This window comes from Phascolarctos cinereus, unplaced genomic scaffold, assembly GCF_003287225.1.
Source record: "Phascolarctos cinereus isolate Bilbo 61053 unplaced genomic scaffold, phaCin_HiC Scaffold_5;HRSCAF=322, whole genome shotgun sequence".
NCBI lineage: Eukaryota > Metazoa > Chordata > Mammalia > Diprotodontia > Phascolarctidae > Phascolarctos > Phascolarctos cinereus.
This window is the reverse complement of record NW_027555958.1, coordinates 373,603,960-373,622,197: the sequence shown is the minus strand read 5'-3', so window position 1 is coordinate 373,622,197 and position 18,238 is coordinate 373,603,960. Positions and strand designations below refer to the sequence as shown.

The window sequence follows — 18,238 nt, the reverse complement described above, 5'->3', positions numbered from 1 at the left end:
AGAGTGCTGGCCTTAGAATGAGGAAACCCTGGGTTCAACTTATTTAACATCTCAGTGCCCCAATGAACTCTACATAACTAAAAGTTGCTGACCACGTGCCAATCTGTATTGACTGGTAAAGAGTGTTTCCTCACTGGAAGCTCCTTATATCAATGAAATTACAGGTCCAATTCCCCCCCCCCCCAAGTATATCTGGGGATTTCCCAGATATTTTCTGTTTATGGGGGTAAATGAGGCAAAGGCACAGTGGATAGAAAGAGCTGGCTTTAAAGTCAGAAACACCTAGATTCAAGTTCCCAACCTGGATATATGCTGGCTTATGACCATGGGCAAAAGTTGCTTGACCTCTGAATGCCCAAGGTAACAATATAAGACTATACATCTCACGGAAGGTGCCCATCTACATTGGGAGAGGAAATTATTCAAAAGCAGCCTCCTACACTTGGGAAATCACAAATCCAGCAAAAACAACAAACAAAAATGGAACAAAACATGAAAATCCCAACAAACTCAAGGGGAGAGGGGTAGAATGAGGCAGAGATAAATCGACCCTTTGGGTTCAGCCTCTGAGATTGGATCAAGACCATGAAACCCTAGAGATTGGAGCTACATATAAGAGTTATATTTAAGCTATCACCCAAGAGTTACAGGTAAAGTGATTTAAAGTTGTGTTGAGGGAAACTGGGGAGAGCTCAGGCAACTTCCTGGCTTTGCTCATCATCTGGGCTCCACCCTTGTCACATGTAAAATGATAGGGCTGAAGCAGATGATTCCTGAGGTCCCCTCTAGCTCTAATAATCCATAATTCCATAAATTATGGTTCTGGAAAGCCTCATAAGATTCAATATGAGGGGAGGTCTAAAGAGAGAGAAAATACAAAACCTCCTGCCTGTTGTAGGTTTTGGCTTTAGCTGGGTCCTTGAAGTCAGGGAGGGATGCTTTGATTCATCTTTATATCTCTCTCAACAAGCTCCCAGAGGGCAAGGAAGGGCTATTTTATTCATCTTTGCATCTCTCTCATTACCTAGCACCATTCCTTGTATCTTGCAGATGCTCAATAAATATTTGTTGAATGATTGAAGATTTTTTTGGCTCCTGTCTGCCCCTCCCTGACTGTCTCACACTGAACATTGGTTCATTATTATTTACTTTGGCTCTACAGGGCCAAATTTGAGACCATTTTCTCTTAGTCAGAAACTACAAGTTCTTGGGAGGGTGATTCCCTGGCTCCATAGGGATAAGCCTGGCACTAAAGGGATAAAGTCCCTTAAACAGAAACCTGGAGAGTGAGTAGAGCCAAGTCAGTGTGATACAATAGGAAAGGCACTGGCTTTGGAGTGAGTCACACCTCTGATACTTGTTAGCTATGTGGCCTTGGGAAAATCACTGGGATCTCCTCTCCCTTCCAACAGCAGATTGAAAGTGTAGAGTTTACAGTGTCATGAGTTTAGAACTGGAAGGGAGAGGTCTTAGAGATCATCTAATTCAACTCCCTTGTTTTACATATAAAGAAACTGAGGCATGGATAAGTTAAGTGACTTGTCCAAGGTTGCAGAAAGGTAGTAAATGAATTCTAAGTATTCTAAGCCTTCAGTCTTTGGAACAGAAACTTCTCTCGAAGAAAATGAACCAGCCCACCGGTTGTTTCCTGAAGCTCTATTGGCCCAGGGGACCGGGGGAGTGCTTTCTTTGATCTATGATCCACGCCTGCCCTCCTGATGTCAACTCGTCCTGGCAGGAGCCACTTGACACACATGCTACACTTTGCTTCATGCCTAACCAGATACTAGACTGGCTTTGACTACACCTCACACCTGCTCCCCAACTTGGCTGTGCCCTGGTTCACAAATCCCAGTGTGGTTTCCATCATTCCCTGTTCCAGTGGTAGCCAACAGGTAGCCCTTCAGATGAATGCCAGTGACAAGTCAGTCCCCCTGGCCAGAGCCAAGAGGGAGGCTCCGGCCACTTACACCACAGCTGGCTAGTCCTCGAGTTGTGTTCCTTGTTTTAGGAGAGCTGGATAGAGTCTGGAAAATGAAACCTCCCTTGTGCCCAGTTTGTTTTCTGTGATCCTGACTAGTACACTGTTATTAGCATTGAACTTCTAGGCCTCCCTCCTAGAGGGTAGGCACGATTTGATTTTTGTCTTTACCTCTCCTGGAACACTTCATTCGGGGCCTTGCACAGAGTAGGCATGCAATAAATACTTGTTGATTGGTTGATGGATTACTATCACTGACTGATGACACTGGGCACGTCATCACTTTGCCTCAATGGGTCTCAGTTTGCTTATCAGGAAAGTAAGGGGTTTAGAACTAGGTGCTATCTGAGGTCATTTCCAATTCTAATAAAGACTAGTATTTAAATGGCACTTTTAAGATTTGTAAAATGCTTTGCATATATTATCTCATTTGGGCCTCACAACAGCCCTGGGATGTAGATGCTTTTATTATCCCCATTTTACAGATGAGGAAGTAGAGGCAGGTTAAATGACTAATCCATAGACAAAAGAACTAGTGTGTCTCATATTGGATTTGATCTCCAGTCTTCAGGACTCTGGTTCTGCACTTTATCCACTATACCACCTACCTGCCTCTAAGATTCTGTTATCTTGGTATTCAGAGATCAATAATGAGGCTCGACTCTGAGATAGTACTCCCCCATGTCAAGATGCTCTGATTCATCCTCCTCACTGGGCCTACAATATTGGTTAATGTAACATCCCATAACGGAACTTAAAGCTTGGAACACCTAGTCCTGGACACTTCCAGCAATTCTGAATGCCCCCAGAGGCCAGAAGGCCAAGTCCAAACTTCCACTTGAACCCAGGTCACCCCAGTCCTTTTGCTCTTCGGTGGCTAACATCTCAGAGCTGGTAATGGAGGGCTGGGCTCTGGGATCCATCTTTCTCCCCTGCCCCCCCTTGCTACATAGCACTCAGCTGGGGCCTCTTGTCTGATAAGAGATGCAAATCAATTTCCCAAGTTAGCAGTGATGGGAAAATGAGAACGTACTTCATAGGGACCGGCTGCTTTTAATGAGCCGATCTGGGGGAAAAGGCCGAGGGAAGATGAACAATTACTACCTAGAGTCACTGGAGTGCTCCGTGCCCCCCGACTTGTGTGTTTTATTTCGCTCTCAGGCTGCCAGTGCCTGGGGCCTGCAGGCAGGTTTATGAGATTAAAGCCCAGTGCCCAATAAATAATTTAGCAGCTTACTGCAAAAAACACACACACTCACCATAATAGCGACTATCTTCAGCAGTCTGATGTGTACATACATTTTTAAATGCACATCGCTTTCATCTACGTGTTTCCATTGGAGGTAGAGACCCAGAACCAAATAGGAAAGAGACAATGGGCCTTCCCCACCCCTCCTCACCGCCCACAAACAAACACACACACTGCCCCCCTTCTCGGCCCCCTCCCCCCTTCCATTGTACAACCACCACCAACACGGATCTCTAATGATAGGAAGGAATACCTCTAATCCACTGACTAATTATTCAGGGCTTTTCTGGCTCTTCCCTTCTCTCTGCTATTTTTCCTGCTCTCTTAGTTTTCCACTGGCTGTTTGTATATGTGTGTGTAGAAAAAAATGTGAAATCTCCACAAGGCCAATTATTCATTCAGAATTTGGTTTTCTTCTCTCAGGGGTGCCTTTTAAGGAGCAGAGCTGACTCCGGATGCCTATCTCCCAAAGCTTCAGGGGTGACTTGCTGGCGGAAGGCTGGAGATTAATATCGCATTCGTGGCCACCCCCCAGTAACAAACTGAGGGTTTAATGAGCCAAGGGCAGTGATAGCTTGGTGGGACCCAGTGTTAAGGGAAGAACGAGGAGACAGCGTAGTGGAGTGGGAAGAATAGTAAGGGGGGGAGGGGTGATAGGTGGTGGTAGGGGGATGGAATAGGAGAGAGGCAGAGACTCAGAAAAGTCACACCAAGGAATGGGAGCCACAGATGGAGTAAGACAGCCCACGGTAATCTATGTACCAATACTAGCAGACAGCAGAAAAACCATTCCAAGGGGGCTGCTCCATTCATCTTGGGAAGCTGCTGACTCCAACAGTCAAGGCACGGGGAAGGAATTCAATGAATGGCTACCAGCCTTGGAGGGAAGCTAATGCTTCGCTCTCTCCTTCCTTCTTGAGTGGCACCTCAGCCCAGACCCCCAAACCCATGGTTTAGATACATCAGGAACCCCCCCCCCCCAGCACACACACAAACACATATTTCCTAGAGCCCCTGGCCATGGAGGCGTTTCATGCCACTGGCTGTGGTTTATCTCCTGTTGTTTATGGCCTGGGCCAGGCTGCCTGCAAACAGCTCCCTGAAGACAGAAATGTAGGCATCTGCCATTCCAGCAAGCTCTTTCCAGAAATGAAAAGGACAGTCATAAAATCAGGGGTGGGGAGAGTGGGTTGGGGTGTGCATCATAAAAGGCATAATGGACTGATGCTAATCTACAGACTAGTTGCAGCCCAGGGGTGTCTGCTGAGCTCAGCTATAAATACTGGGGACACGCCAAAGAGATAGCTTTATACTTCTTTGAGGCTGGGTCATTTCCCCCCCTTTATTCATCAAGTTACAGTTACTCCCTTGGGGTGATTACCAGTCTGCATGAGGGACAGACAGTCCAACAACTGGGGCTTCAGAAGCAAATGGTGATTACAGAGAGGACTGGGGAAGTAGGAAGAATGGCGAACATGTCTTGTTTTAATGGGTCTTAGGATGTCTCCCCCCCCCCTCCTGCGGGCATGTGGCCTTTTCCACGGTCTTGGAGATGATGAGATAACTCTGTATTAGTCTGTTTGTATGAGAATGCATGTGAATAGATGGACAAATGAGTATTTGCCTTTTCAACACCTGGCTAATCTAAAGTATTAGCCAGAAAACCTGGCTATGTTCCATAATTCAGTGGAAACCAAAATAGAAGAAAATCCCTTCTACATATTGCTTCAGGTATTAGGAAAATAAGCATCTCTGCGAGGGTACCTTTGTTATAAGGATTTCTTCTATCAATATAGTAGATCTAGACTAGGTCGGTAGCCATCAGAAGCCACTTAATCTAGCGCTCTCATTTTATAGGTAGTCAAACTAAGGCCTAGGCAAGTTAAGTGACTTGCCCAAGGTCACAAGGCAACATCAGAGGCAGAATTTGAAACTAGATCACCGACCTAGAGCTTGAAAGGACCTCAGAAGCCATCTAATCCAACTCCAATTTACGGATGAGGAAAATTAGGCTCAGGGAGATTAAGTGACTTGTCCAAAGTGTCATAAGCATTAGAGACAGGATTTGAACCCAGTCCCTTTTCAGGGGGTCAGGTCAGAGCCAATTTTCTTTCCATGCTCTCCTCCCGTCTAGAATAATTAAGTCCTACACAATTTCTGAAACACATAGAGGTTAAGTGTGGCCTGGCCTATGGCCACATAGGTAATAAGTGTCAGAGGCACTTTTTTCTGAGCCCAGGTCTTCCTGTCTCCAAGCTTAGCACTTGGGCCACTAGGCAACACTGCCTTAAACTCTGGATATTAATAGTTTAATTTTCCAAGTGAATAATGAAAGACTCAGAGTGGATATAAGCAGGCTGAAGCATATTTCCAAAGAGGACATGCATGAGAAGCAGCGTAAAAGACATCATAAAACGCATTTCCTAAAGGATGGGAAAAGGAGGTGGGTTAGCTGTGCACTGAATGAGGAGCAGTAGATGGACAACCTTAATGCTGCATCAGTACCGCCGCTATTCAGGGATTTGAGCTAGTAAGGCTGAAAACTGCACTAAGACTTTGGGGACACCTTATATTCAAGGGCAAGAATTGAAGTAGGCTTGGAAGAAATGGGGATTGTAATATGCATCTGCAGAAGAAATACCCATGGTAACCCTATCTTAGTATTTAAGTAATTAAAAATGCAACTAGGAAATTGAAGTTATGGTACATTGCAACTGAGTACTTTGATGTTTGACATCTTCTGTTGAATATTAGCCAATCCTGATGGCGAATGCTGGACGCTAGTCAGTGAAGTATTAGCATGTGCAGGAGAGCTAAGTAGTTATGATTTATGAGATATTAATCCAGGTATGCTGTGTGAATGTGTGGTATTTGGTAGAGGATGGGATAAAAACGGTGGGTGGGGTGGGAAATCGTGTCTTCCTATAGTTAGTGATAAAGACTCATTTATTCCAAGAGTCCTTTTTTGGGGGTGACAGCCTGAGACATGTATCCTACTCCCACACCTCCACATGCTCAACTCCTAGGCGTTGTACAAGAACCTACTTTAGCAAGCTGAGAAACTGATTTAGTCTGGTCCTTCCAGGTAGAGGTGCATCTTATTGCAGGTTTCCTGGGAGCCCTTCACACTCTTATTATTCTCTGAGGTCTAGGGTTGGAAAACCGAGGCTGAATGGTGAGGTGGGTTTGAAGGGTAGTAGGTCCCATTTGAAAACTAGCTGGAGACCAATCCCACCTCCAAAGACTACATTAAATAGCCAACCTCTCCATCACTATGCTGGCTCTAACAGAGCAAAATATCAGAGCTGGTTTCCTAAGCCTGACTTGGCATTTATATGGAAGGAGTATAAATAAGAAGAAACGACACTGGAGGAACCCTTCCCAAACACTCAGTGTCTGGACAGGGGTAGAACAATAGTATTCTTTGTTGGACTTCCACAACTCTTGCCCCTGGTGCATATTCACAGCATCCATTTCCCTTGAAACTTTCCCTGACCTGCTTTGTGGGGTACCAGACCATCAGTGCTTTCTTTGTCTTTGTATTAGGTTGGATTTACTCATCTGTGTATGTGTTGTATACATACACCTTCTTCCCACCTCCCATCCCCAAGTAAAATGCATGGTCCATAAGAGTAGAGCCCTGGACATAGAATCAGAGGATCAAGGTTCAAATCCCAATTCTGCCACTCCTTTTTCCTGTGTTATTTGGACAAGTCTCTTACCTTTTGGGGCCTCAGTTCCTCGTCTATAGAATGGACACAGGGGTAGCGAGCCTGCAGCCTCGAGGCCATATATGGTGAAGCCTTTTGACTGAGTCCAAGTTTTACAGGACAAACTATATGACTGCAGAGATCCTTTCTGGTTTGAAATCTATGATCATAGGACAGGTCTGTTTCTGAATTGATCTCTCCAGTACCTAGAACAGGGCCTTGTACATAGTAGGGGCTTAATAATGTTTGTGGAATTGAACTAAATTCTGCGTGACCCAGAAAGGATTACTTTCCATCTTAGTGCCAATGTGTATTTGTGCTCTGAGGAAGACAGAACCTCTCATCTTGAGGCTACTTAGAGAGTTCACTCTACTGTCCCTGAGCTGGAGAGAAAAACAAACTGGCATTTGGGAGCGCTGAGAAAGGAAGCAGAGCTCAGAAGTTTTACCTTTCCTTCTCTGTCTTTCTGTGCTGGAAAAAAAAGAAAAGAAAAGAAAGAGAGAAAGGAAGGCAGGAAGGAAGAAAGAAAGAAAGAAAAAGACCAGGTAAAAGAAATGAAAAAAATGCTGGTTTCAGAGAGATCAAAAACAATTTTTGATCTGAAGTCAGCAGAAGAGCACAGGCTGATTCATTCCTTATGCAGATTGATGAAAATACATATTCTCAGTAATAAAAGGGCACCCCTCACACATCACGACACATGGGAGGCACACTGGCTGAATGGATAGAGTGACAGGTTGGGAGTCAGAAAGCCTTCGATGTGGCCTCCGGCAAGTCACTTAACTTTCCTCAGTCTCAGTCTCCTTATCTGTAATATGGGGATGATAATAGTACCTCTCTCACAGAGTGGTGAGAATCAAAGGAGATCATGTTTGCAAAGTGTTTTGCAAATCTTAAAGCACTATATCTAAATGTCAGCTCTCATCAGAGAGCTCACTAGGAAAAGGCTGGGAGGTTCATGACTTGATGGGATGACTCAGTCTGAATTTTAGTAGAGTTCCATGGGCACGTAAAGCCTTAGACAATGCTCCAGAGTGATCTGGATGTTTCCACTGAGGCATGAGTGAAGGAAACTTGTCCTCAGAGGCATAAGCCTTTAGCAGCCAGATGTGTAAATGGCCTGGGTAACACACAGGTAGAAAAGCTATCTCGACAGCTGCCTTTTTATTATGTCTGCATTCATTCATTCATTCGCGTTGTGTTCCGCAGTCTACTTTTGAGAGTATGTGCTTTTCCAAATGGGCTCTCAGCTCTTTGAGGCATCTCTGGGTCAGGGAAGTAGCGCAGCTGGATGGTGGAGGAGGGAGAAGATTCTTTCTCAGTCTGTATTGCAGCTAGCCAATTGAAATTTAGGCCTAAGCCTCATTCATCTGGTTGGGAAGCAGATTTTCTTCTCTTTAGGGAAATTAAAAAAGCTTTCTAGTCATAAGGCAGCATTACATGGTGGTTAGAGAGCTGACCTCAAAGCCAGGAAGAACCGGATACATATTGGCTGTGTGACCTTGGGAAAGTCACTCTATTTCTCAATATCCTAGTTAACTTCCTAAGACTATAAATTGCAGAGAAAGTTCTGTCCTGTATTAATAGAGGGTATTTCCTCACTCAAGTATGTCTTATAGCCATGAAATCAGAGGTCCGTTCTTTATCCCCATCCAATCTGGTTTATGAAGATTAGGAAAACACAACTGTCCTCTATTACCACTGAGTAACATGGATTTAGCGTAGACTACAGCAAGCTAGATCTAGGTTAGCTCTCAGGAAAAACTTGCCAACTTGGGAGGGTTTTGAGGCTGAGCAGAGAGACTAAAGGTGACTATAGAATCTAGACATTCTCCTGGAGACATTTTAACATTTTAACCCAGGAAAGGCACACAACTGGTAGCCACAACCCCAGTCCAGAAAATACCTTCTCAGGGGCCTCACCTCTGTGCACTGATATTTCACAAAAGCCCAATATAAATATAGAATGGATAATTTTCACATCATTCTTGGCAAATCCCAGGTGCACCCCATTAGCAGAGTTCCAAGGATGCCATTTTATATCAAGTAAAAGACATGCCATGTCGTAGCACTTAGCTCAGGGCCCTATTAATAGCAATCCTAATTATATGGCTGCAAATTTAATTCATAGCAATGATTAGTGTCAGAATCAAAGGCATCAGGCATCAATATTGATGGAATTGCATAAGCCCCATAAACAGAGAACAAGCAAGTGGGCCCATCCCCCATCGGTGGGCCCCTTGTTAACTATTGCATTAATGTCTATTCTAATTTTGTCCTATCAAAATGACTCCATTTCTGAATGTCCTCCACCCCCTGCCTCCACTGGGCTCTGAATGGGTATGATTGGCACACCAAAGATCCCAGACTGGGTCTTTGAAGAAGAGCCTAGAGACGTCAAAGGATGCTCTCTAAGGCAGGGCCCAGGCCCCACGCTTTACACAGTGGCTCTTGGCCTCAGCATCGAGGATCCTTTGTCTCCCCTTCAGAGAGCTCACTGGGAACAATGGGGCTCAGATAAAGGGGAGTCAGCTGGGAATTGCATGTGGCAGAAAGGGCTGCAACCCCAGTGCATTGTGGGCTGGGGCTGTTGTAGGGGGAGGATGGGAGGCAGAAGAGGAGACCCAATGGGAGGAACGCCAGGCAGCGTCCGCCAACAACATGATCAGAATAAATGTCCCTGGGATTTCCAAGGCACTCTTTTCCTCTAAGAACTCAAAATACTTCCCCCTTGCTTCTTCCTTCCATAACTCTCTGGATAAACTGAGGCCCAGAACAGTCCTAAGACATGCCTCAAGCCAGGACTTAAGGCTACTGGTCTAGTTCTCTCTTGAGTTCCTAGCCTACAGAATTAGAACAAGAAAGGGACCTTAGAGGGGAACTATTCCAACCCCCTCATTTTACAGAAGTTTACAGACGAAGAAAGCAAGGCCCAGAGAGATGGTGAGTTGCCCAACACTTAATAAGTAGTTATTAGATTGTCCTGATTCAGTTGCCAAACATTGTCTTAAGCAAGTAGCCCTCTCTGATCCATCATGGACTGGGAGGTCCTAAGGAAGCCTTCATTTTATAATTAAGGAAATAAGCCCACAGAAGGAGTGACGTGCCCAAGGTCATATGAGCAGTACAAGGCAGACCCAGGATCAGAACCAGGTTCTCTGTCTACTGTGCATACTTGTTTTTTGTTTCTACTGAGGGCAAACCTCCCCATAGGTAAATGCCCAGTATAAGGAAAGCTGGAAACCAGAATTCTAAATGCACTAGGCTCGACGACGGATTGAAAACCCTAGTAGCTCAAGCCTAGCTTCTGTCAAGAGAATGCCTAGGCCCGGCAGAGATGGGTGGGTGAATCTGTCCTTCTGAGAGTAGACGGAATGGTCACCCCCATTCATATAAATAATCCTGACCCTGTCTGACCTGGAAAGGCCTCGCCCTGTTCTCCAGGGAGCCTGTATCTCTTTCTGCCTTTCTCTCCGTGGCCTTCTCCTTCTCCAGAGCTGGCACCTTTCTTACAGGTGAGGAAACAGAAGATGTGAGAAGCCTCTGTTAGCTTCTTCCCTTGTTGCTGTTCCGTTTCCTGGGTTAGGTGGGGACACACAGCTGGCAACATCAGTTTCTGAATTAGGAATCAAATGCTAACAAAAAGGATTTGGGAAGGGGGCAGGTGAGAGAGTCCCAAACAGTGCTGGCTCCAGGTGGAGCCCCACTTCTTCTTATGCTTACAGTGAGGCTGGGGTGGAGAATAGGGATTTAAAAAGGGTGGACTTTCAGGCCTTGACTTCCTACAGTCAATTGTACTTCCCTGGTTCTTGTTTGTCCAGACTGTCCTTTTTACAAGGGGGAAGAGGGGTGGGGTGCATGATAAGCGAAATAAGAGAGGTAAAGCACAAAGGAAACGCAACCTGCTCTGATCATCTTTCATTAGACGTTTCTAAAGGCTTCATCACAGATCTCTGGGTTTGTGTGCTGGGGGTCCGTTGGAATGAGGAGCCCTGGCTCTAGAAAAGCATTCTATTTAAAACTGGTAAGGGCTTCTGAGATCATCTAGTCTCACACCCTAATTTTACAGGTGAAGAACCTGAGGTTCAGGGGAAGTGGCTTTTCTGAGCAAGGAACTGACAGAGTGAGCAATTGAACCTGTTATCTTTTGCCTATGACTACAATGAGCTTTCTGCTGGATTTTCTATGGTGACCTAAAGCTTGCAGTGCAAATTTGGGCACCTTTCTTAATAAACTTTTCTGGGCCCCAGTTTCTCTATCTACAACAGGAAAAGAAAAATCCCAACCCTACTTTACCTTCCAGGGAAAATGAGGAATAGAAGCTAGATGGATATGAATTCCTTACAGGAAAATTATGTACTAAGATGAAAACTCAGGTGACCTACAAAATGGATCCCCCTTTCACAGGTGAGGAAACGAAAGCCCAGAGTCATTAGGTGACTCATTCATTCCTGTATTATCAATCTCTCAGGGTTCTCACAGGGTAAGCACATCGTATACCTTAAAGAAGTAGAGTCAGCTCGGTGATGCAATATGCAGAATGTTGGATTTGGTACCAGGAAGATCTGAGTTCCAAACTTACTAGCTGTGTGATTTGGGGCAACTCATTTAGCCCTTCTCAGCCTCAGTTTCCTTATCTATGATAATAACAATAGCACCTAACTCCCAGGGTGGTTGTGAGGACCAAATGAGAGAATATTTGTAGAGTGCTTTCCAAACTTTAAAGCACTGAATAAATGCTAGTTACTTATATTATAGAGACGTGATTATTGTTATGGAAGGTGAGGGGGATAAGAGACAGACCTTTCTTAGATAATTCTGCAATGCTTCAGGAGCAGGGCAGAAACTTGCCTTTATCCCTGATGCCCTCAGAGGGGAGCCCCAGGCCTATGGCTTGCTGATGATTGAACACAGAGGAGGTTGCCTCTGTTGGTGACTAATGCAACTAGAGGCTGAAGTCCCACTGGATTAGATGAACTTAGGTCAGATGGTCCAGTCTTTTAAATATCTTTTCCCATGACTCGGGCCTGGGAGGGTGGCTTTTCCTCATGTTGCCCAATCCCTACATTCACGTAGCCAAGGAAGTTGCTCTGATGCTTTAGCATCACCTTGGGGAACCATGGAGGAAGTGAAATTCACTAAATCCACCAGCCCATGAGTTGGCCACCAGAAAACTGCTCAGGGCCTCTCTCTAGGAACCAGAAATTCTAGGGTTTGGGAAGAGGGTAGGGAGAGGTATTCCAGTTTGGAGTCTGCTCTCTTATACATTCCTGAATTTGATACTATGCCTGTGAGTAGCAGATCTACTACCTATCAGGGAAGTTAGGGCTGGGTAGAGAAAATGGCTTCAGATGAAGGAAGGCTTCCTTTTCCACAGTTAACTAACTATGTGACCCTTACCAAATCAGTTAACTTCTCTGGGGCTCAGATACCTCATGTTAATAGTATCCTATTGCCTAAGGGCATGGGTTCTGGACCCATTTTCTCTTTCTTGAGGTCCTTTCTGGAATGGGAATGGCTGAAGGGAAGGAAGCTGCTATTTTCTAGAGTAATTCTTCTCCCAGTTCCTTGAGAAGCCCTTTCAACTGGCAAGTCACCTAGAGAAACCCAAGATAAGGCTGGGGAACAGAGGTCAGATCAGCATCACCGAGTCACAGAAGCTCAGATCTGGAAGGAACCTTAAGTCAACTAGTTCAACTCAGGCCTAAATAAGAAGCCTTTCTGTTGCCCCTTTGATAAGTAACTATGTGGCATCAGCTTAAAGAAACCCAGCGAGGCTGTCCTCCACCTCCAGTGAGGCTGTCCTCCACTTTCTGAGGCTGTCTTCTACTTCCAGCGAGGCTGTCCTCCATCTCCTGAGACAGTTTATCCCTTAGGATATTTGAGTTTTAGACAGTTCAAATTGTTAGCAAATTTTTCTTATAACAGTGAGCTGAAATCTGGCTCTCTCCAATTTCCAATGAGTCAGTATGCATGTACTAAGCACCTTCTGTGTACTAAACACTGAGCTAAGTGCTAGGGATACAAAAAGCGGCAAAATACTGTTCCTGCTCCCATGGGATTCATAGGCTAACGGGAAGACAATATACAAACAACTATGAACAAACAAGCTAATTCCAGGATAAATGGGAGATAATCAACCAGGGCACTGCCTTTTTTTGGCCCTCTGAGGCCAAGCAGTTAGAAAATTTCAATGAGCAAAAAGCAGGCAGCCCTAATGTTTGACTTGTCTCTGGGATTTTGGGGGTTGCTAAGGACAGACAGTAAATAGATGGTCCAGTTCCTGATACTCAGGACTTAAAGGTGGGCTTAGTCTGAAAGAGGCAGCCTCAAGATTTGTATAAAAGGAAATGAGTGAGACAGCGGTCCAGTATGCTATAGTGAAAACAGTCCTGGACGTAAGAGTCAGAAGAGCTGAGGCCTCAGTTTCCTCATCTGTAAAATGAGGATAATTAATAATATTTGCATCACCTGCCTTACAGGGTCAGCAAGAAAATCAAATGACATTATGAACATCAGAGAGCCTTAAAAGCACTATGTACATGGAAACTTTTTTCTTTGTATCTAGACTATGTGACTTTATTGGGTAGTCACCTCCCAAGGATGAAGCTCCTTAAGCTGCTCTCAGGGAGTGGCCCAGGGTTATGAAGGCTCTGGCTCAGATTCTGGCCCGTGGAATTAGCTCTGTATCTCAGGACTGCTCCCCCAGTCCTCTCCAGGACACAGCTATACTGGGGATAGGAAGGCAGGGCTCTGGGTTTCCCTCACCCCTTCGAGGGTCACACAACTCCTATGTGTCTGAGGCAGAACTAGAGCTTGGGTCCCCCTGGCCAGCAGATATCCATCTACCATGTCACTGTCTATTACTAGTGATGATAGTGATAAACCCATAATTAAGGACACTATCAAGAAACAAGACTATGTAATGGAAAAACTAATGGACCTGGAGTCAAGGGATGCTGGGTAGAGAAGCGGCTCTACATTCTAAGCTATGAAACCTTGGACAAGTCATTTCTCTCTGGGCCTAGTTTCTTCACCTCTAAAGTGAGGGGGTTGGATGAGATGACCCCAAGGCCCCTTTCAGCTCCAAAGCCTATGATCCTAGGTGGCATGGGAATTGTTCTTCAACAGACACCTCGTCACGACAGAAGCAGAATAAACCTAGACGTCCCCTCTCTACACCTGTTAGGGTAGTGCTTCAGGATGGTGGGGGGCAGTGGTTAATAGGTCCCATTCCTGTGCTGACCAAGCTCGGCCTTTACCCGCTTTCAGAAGCCAAGCTCTTTAGACCCAAGAGGCCTATAAATGAACAAAACAAACAGCAAGATTGCTGGCAGGAACCTGGGCAGGCAGCCAAACTCATTACCAGGGATGCAGTGATGCGCTCTCAGTATCTCTATCCCACTCCCTCCTGGCGACAGGCTTGGGGGGGGGGAGCGGCGGTGGGAGGGGCTTGAAGGGGAAATCTAGATCCCCTCCTTCCTACCCCCAGGGTGGCTGGGTATCCTGGAGAGGTATGGGCCAGCGGGGCTGGGGTACTGAGCCAGCTCCATCCCACAAAATCTGACCTGGAGCCTTCACTATTTACAGAATCAAGAGTTCACACCCAGAGAGGAATGAATCATTTCCAGAGGGGGAATGACCTGCTATTGTTCGGCCTGGCTGGCTGAGAAGATGGCATGTTTCTCAGCTCTCTATCCAGCTCAGCCTTCCTTCCGGCTCAGCGGCTCCTCCCTTACCTCTTGACGGAGCCAAGCAGCAGGTTGGAAACTTGTCTATGTGCCCGACTTGTGGTTAAGGGGAGGGGGGAGGGAGCAATAAGCATTTTTAATTACCTACTACGTGCCAGGCCCTGTGCTAAGTGCTTTACAACTATTATCTCATTTGACCCACACAACAACCCTGAGAAGGAGGTGCTGTTGTTATCCCCACTTTACAGATGAGGAAACTGAGGGAGACAAAGACACATAGGGAAGGAGAGGAAGGAGAGTGGCTTTTGAGGGCAAGGACTGACTGTCCTTTGCCTCTTTTTATATTGCCAGCACTTAGCACGGTGCCTGACACCATTATAGATGCTTTATAAATGTGTAGTGATCGGTCTATAGATCTCTTATTCTGCCATGAGTGCTCCATGTGATTTAAGGCCAGTCACATTACCTCTCTGGGTCTCAGTTTCCCTCATCTGTGAAATGGGGGCAGAGGAGAGGCAGGGTAATAACAACCCTAATTTGATGTAAGGCCTGTGAGGAACATGAGAAGAGGCAAACTCCAGCAGTTTGAATATACACAGGGGTGGCCAAAGCCGAAATCCTGAGCAGTAAGTCTGGAGCTTGGGAAAGTTAATACTCTCTGCTCAGGTGGGAGATTGTAGCCAGCACATAAAAACTGAAAACTCACAGTTTCTGGAGCTTTGCTCAATAAATTGTTTGTGAGATTACAAAGCAGAGAATAATAGGATTGTGACATCAGCGCTTCCTGCGAGCCAAGGACCGGAGACCTAGTGTTGGTTTATTCCTTGGGGAAAGGCAGAAAGAATTTTCCTCAGGAATTTCACAGGCATCTCAGTCATGGTTAGCTAATGGGAAAGGGGATGTTGCCAAAAGTCTGGCGGCTCCCCTTATGTGTTTTCAAAGGGCAAAGCTTGTGAATTTGCAAAAATGCCCCCGGGGACCATCAGATGTTACTCATAACACAGAATCCTAGAAACAAAGGCACTGGTATGATTAGAGTTCTAGAGCTGAAAGGGACCTCCGAGGCCATCTAGTTGAATCCCCACATTTTCTAGATGAGAAAAAGGAAGCCTGTTATTGGCATGGTCACACTGTGGCAGGATTTGAATCCAGGTCCTCTGATTCTAGAGGAGAATTCAGTGTTCCTTCCATTATATCAAGCTCCCTTTCTTAAGGATTGTGGCAAGAGGTCAGCATCATCCTCCATGCCACTATCTCTAACCCAGCTGGGCCAAGAAGGGGACTTTTGCATTTTTAAGACCTTTCTAACCAGCACCCTAACCCCTATAAAATCCAGATATTAGAAGGGGCTCCTCCTGAATTCAAAACTTCATTAAATCACACTGAAAAAAATGTTTTTTTCTTCCTGTATGTCTCTAAGATATCATGACTAACAGCATTCACATCTATGTTGGAATCATGTGTTGGAAGGAAGAGGCCTCCTTTGCAAAGTAGCCTTAGTAATGGGAAATAATAGTATTGGATAGAAGGCCAAGAGGTCGCACAGTCTATAGCGTGCCAGGCCTGGAGTCTGGAAGACTCATGTTCCTGAGTTCAAATCTGGCCTCAGATACTTACTGCCTGTGTGACCCTAGGCAAGTCACTTAACCTTGTTTGCCTTAGTTTCCTCATCTGTAAAATGAACTGGAGAAGGAAATGGCAAACCACTGCAGCATCTTTGCCGAGAAAATTCCACAAGGGGTCACAAAGGGTCAGACATGACTAAACAAGAAGTATCAGATGAAGCACTGGAGTCAAGAAGACCTGGGTTCAAATCTCTTTTGGAGCTTAATTGGCTCTGCTTCCATTTCCTTATCTATAAAAGAAGGATGGACAATAATTTAAGCAATTAAATTGGGGAATGGATAAAGGAAGTACATGAATGTAAAGGGATATTACTGAGCTGTAAGAAATGACAAATGTGATTGCAAAGAGGCATGAAAAGCCTTCCATGAACTGATACAGAAAGAAGTAAATAAAGCTAAAGAAAACAACATACACAACGAACCCAACAATGTAAACAGAAAGAACAGCAACCACAAAAATTGAAAGTGAACATTGCAGAATTACAAAAAACAAGCAAAGCACCACAGAAGACACCTCCCCACCCCCACCCTTTGCAGAAGTAAGAAATCCATGAGTGTAGAATATGACATGATTTTCAGACTCTTTGGTGGGATAGCTTCTAGTCACCTCTCATCTGTGTCCTCCTCCTTGACAACCTCAGTGCTGTGACACCTTCTCAGACTTGGTGCCACTGACTTTCAATAATAATAATAATGAAGAAGGAGAAGGAAGAGGAAGAGGAGGAGGAAGAGAAGAAAAAGAGGACAAGAAGAAGGAAAAGAAGAAAGAGAAGGAAGAGGAGGAGGAAAAGGAGGAGGAGGAGAAAGAGAAGAAGGAAAAGGAGAAGAAGAAGGAGAAGGAGAAGGAGAAGAAGAAGAAGAAGTAGTAGTTGTTAATATTTACAAGGCACTTTAAGGTCAGCTAAGTACATAAGTTATCTCATTTGATTCCACTAGGGAGGTAGGTGGTGTCCTTATCCTCATTTTACAGGTGAGGAAACTGAGGTAATAGGGGTTAAATGACTTTCCCAGAGTCACCTAGTTAATGTGTTTAGTAAAGATGTTTATCCGAGGGGGATTTGAACTGGGGTCTTCATGATTCAAAGTCCAACACTCTATCCACTGCACACCACTTAGCTGACCTCTTAGCTCCCAGATTAGCTTTTGTCAGAGGTATGAATCACACCAGGCCTCCATTAGGCATCACACCTTCTACTATATGTGCTGCTTCTCTCAAAGTTCTACCAAGTGTTCTCAGGATCAAAGATCTGGTTAGAAGGGAAGGCACCTTAGAAACCATCTAGCCCCTTTTCTAACACCCTTATTGTACAGATGAGGAAAGCAAAACTCAGAGATTTATCTGCACTTGCCTAAGTCCACACAGATGACAAGCGAAAGAGGACCAGGTCCTTTGATTCCAAATACTGAACCCACTATCCATAGAATGCGAACCTTTAGAGCAAAGGCATCAACTCTATCTGCCACAAAGGCATAAAATTCCCCCAGCAGCCCTAACCAGATGAAATTGTAATTGGGAAATGTTTAACAAAATAAATTGAAAAGCATGAGAAGACATAAATACTGTTAATTTGGGGTCTTCTCAGTCAATATATGGCCAGCACGGATCTGTGTTTCCATTTGACCCAACTGCTTTATGCTGAGGGGCCAGCAAATGGTAGTAAAGGAAATCATGGAATTCCCATTCTAGCCCTGCCACTCACTAGCTCTATGACTTTGGGCCAGTCATTTGACCTCTCTAGGCCTCAGTTTCCTCATGTATAAAATGAGAGGGGGGTTGGCCTAGAAGGCCCCTGAGTTCTCTTCCAGCTCCAGATATCTGATTCTTATGATCCAAATACATATATAACCCTTGAGAGAGTTCCAAAAGTTTACTTTCTCTGTGTGTCCTTGCAAGAATAGGAAGCCTTTTGAAGTCAAATCGTTTTGGTTTTTGTCTTTATCTTTAGTCCCTCTGGAATACAGCAGGTGTTTAATGAATGCTG

At 45.0% G+C, this 18,238-nt stretch overlaps 1 protein-coding gene across 1 annotated transcript in view; it reads right to left on the bottom strand.

Moving 5' to 3' along the window:
- Positions 1-18,238, bottom strand: part of PLXNA2 (plexin A2) — a 309,803-nt gene that overhangs the window by 239,033 nt on the left and 52,532 nt on the right.